This window comes from Nematolebias whitei, chromosome 9 (assembly GCF_014905685.2).
Source record: "Nematolebias whitei isolate Nwh7 chromosome 9, NemWhi1, whole genome shotgun sequence".
Taxonomy (NCBI): Eukaryota; Metazoa; Chordata; class Actinopteri; order Cyprinodontiformes; family Rivulidae; genus Nematolebias; species Nematolebias whitei.
The window spans coordinates 34498580-34501209 of record NC_056506.1 but is presented as its reverse complement, the minus strand read 5'-3'; positions in this window follow the sequence as shown (position 1 = coordinate 34501209).

Sequence of the window (2630 nt, the reverse complement as noted above, 5' to 3'; positions counted from 1 at the left end):
CCTCTCATATGAGACGACAGGTGCTTTATTGTTTCAGCAAATACCAAAAGGCCCAAAGGCTGTAACTCCACCCCTCGGGGTGTTTGAGTGACCTATCAGAGCGAGAGATGGAGGCTTATCTTTGGTTAGATGAGGATGTAGATAATCATACTCATATTACAAACTAGTCCCGAATTGTTTGTCACTGCTTTATAAATAAAAACAACGTCTGATAAGTGGATCTGTAACGAAAGCCTTAAATAAAGAAAAGAGCACAAGCGATGACCTGTTTCTGCTGCTGCTGGCTCGGAAAGGCGAATAAAAAGGAAGTTTCATGCTGAAATATATTTCATCTTTCTGGTTATTTCACTTGTGACAAGACAAATAACTTGTTTGCTGTCCCTTAAAACAAAAGGCTGTATTTAATGTAGTGACATCCTAACATATTTTAGTAAAACTAGTTGAAACCAAACATATTTTTCCTACAATAAATCTATCTGCAGTATAATCACATGAGTGCCTGCACACCTAGATAATACGTGCTCTTTAACAATAACCCTCGCAGCGGATGTGTTTATCACTGGGTGTGGAGCATTTCTGCAAAAGCTTTCAGCAAATACTGCGAATAAAAGAAGGCTCATCAAATTAAATTTTCTGAGAACTGATGCTTTCGAAGAGTCAAAAGTTCAGTTTCTCCAAAAAGACCAGGTTATTTGGCTGTCTGTGAATACTTCAAATTGTTTATTAGTATGTAGCAAAACTTTATTTTTAATTAGATCCTTCACTTTGGGGCTACTGTTTGTGAACTTTTGTGATTTTCAGTGTTTCGTTGCATTTAGATTGGAATTAATAAACACTGAGTGAAAGTCTCTGCTTTAGCTCGTTTGTTTCTGTTCACCCTGGAGGAAATACAATGTGGGAAATGTTTTCTTTAAAAAGAACTTTATTTTCAATGCATCAAAATTAAATAGGCTTTTTTCTCTTTATTAAAATCTGCTACAAATTTATTACAGGAAATCACAAAGCCCAAAGATCATTAGAGTGACTCAGTCCAGGTTCAAATGTAATTTTTATTATTTGATATTTTTTATTTATGAAACCACAAGAATGATCTTTCCTATATGGTTTGATTTGAGAGGAAACAGAATTTTCAAAATTCATTTGAGTGAATCTTTCACCTGTTGGTTTGTAATCTTGTCAGCCTTTAGGAATGTGATTTTATTAACGATAACAAAACAAACAAAAAAGAGCTTTTGGAAAATTGAAATCCTTCTGAATTTCTCAGCACTGATCAATGTTTTGTGTAAAGTTTGAAATAGTTGGTAATCGTGGCTTGTTGCGCAGCCGATCAAACGGAGTGACTAAATGTGCGAGTCCTGTTTTTGTCCTGAGTAAAGAGATATTTTAATATGAAACATAAACCATTCAGCCCTGGAGCAACATTATGATTATGATGGTGTTTAGAAGGTGACCCAGATCTGAATGGGACAAGGCAAACACGTTTGTATGAAATCAAATAAAGAGAAACACACACCTGCCTCAGAATATTAACTGTTTCCTGCTATTTTCTGTCAATTTATCATCTTAAAAAATTAATTAAAACCAACTTTATGTCAAATATTTGGATTATCAGGAGATTTATATAGAATTTCAAGCAGTAGTCCATTAGCAGTTTTTCATTCATTCAACCTTTATTTATACAGGATAATCCCATTGAGCCTCAGAGACTCATTTACAAGAGAAACCTGAAAGTTAAATTAATAAGTTAATACTTTTTAACTTTATTACAGAATGTTGTTTGTGCTGCAGGTAAATATTTTACTCATGCTGTAAAGTTGATTTTCAGTTTATGGAGCGAAACTCAAACTCAGACAACGGAGTTGGAAGCTGTGAAGATGGACATCGTACTGAGACAAAACCTTTAGGTGAATCTAAAATGATGCCAGTGTTGCTTTAACTTCAATTCACTTTGTTTATATAGCGCTAATTCACAACAAAAGTCATCTCAGGGCACTGAAATACATTATAAAACGCCAATAAAACTTTATCCGTCTAAGGAAGCCAGCAGATTGAGTTGAACCTCCACTTTGTTGCAACCTCCCATCCTGAGCAGCTCACTGGTGACAGTGGGAAGGAAAAACTCACTTTTAACAGGAAGAAACCTCCAGCAGAACAGGGTTCAGGATTGGCAACCATCTGCCTTGACCGACTTGGGAAAGAGACATAAACACAAAATGAGTTGTGCAGGTGTAGTTTCTATGGAGAGAAAGATGTTCAAGATAGAAACAATGAAACAAACATTAACAGAAGAGCAAGTAAAGACAGCAGCAGAGAGAGGAACTGTGGTCAATTCATCTTCCAGCAGTCTAAGCCTATAGCAGCATCACTGAGGGATAGCTCAGGAATCCCAAGTCGACCCTAGCTATAGGATTTATCAAAAAGTCTTAATCCCAGTCTTAAAACTGGACAATGTGTCATGGACAGAAACTGGAAGTTGGTTCCACAAGAGAGGAGCCTGAGAACTGAAAGATCTTCCTCCCATTCTACTTTTGGAAACTATAGGAACCACACAAAGTTTGTTTTCTCAGTCATCCAGGTATATAACAACAAAAAAGGTTGAATCATGTCATCTGGACTTCGTTTTTTTTGTT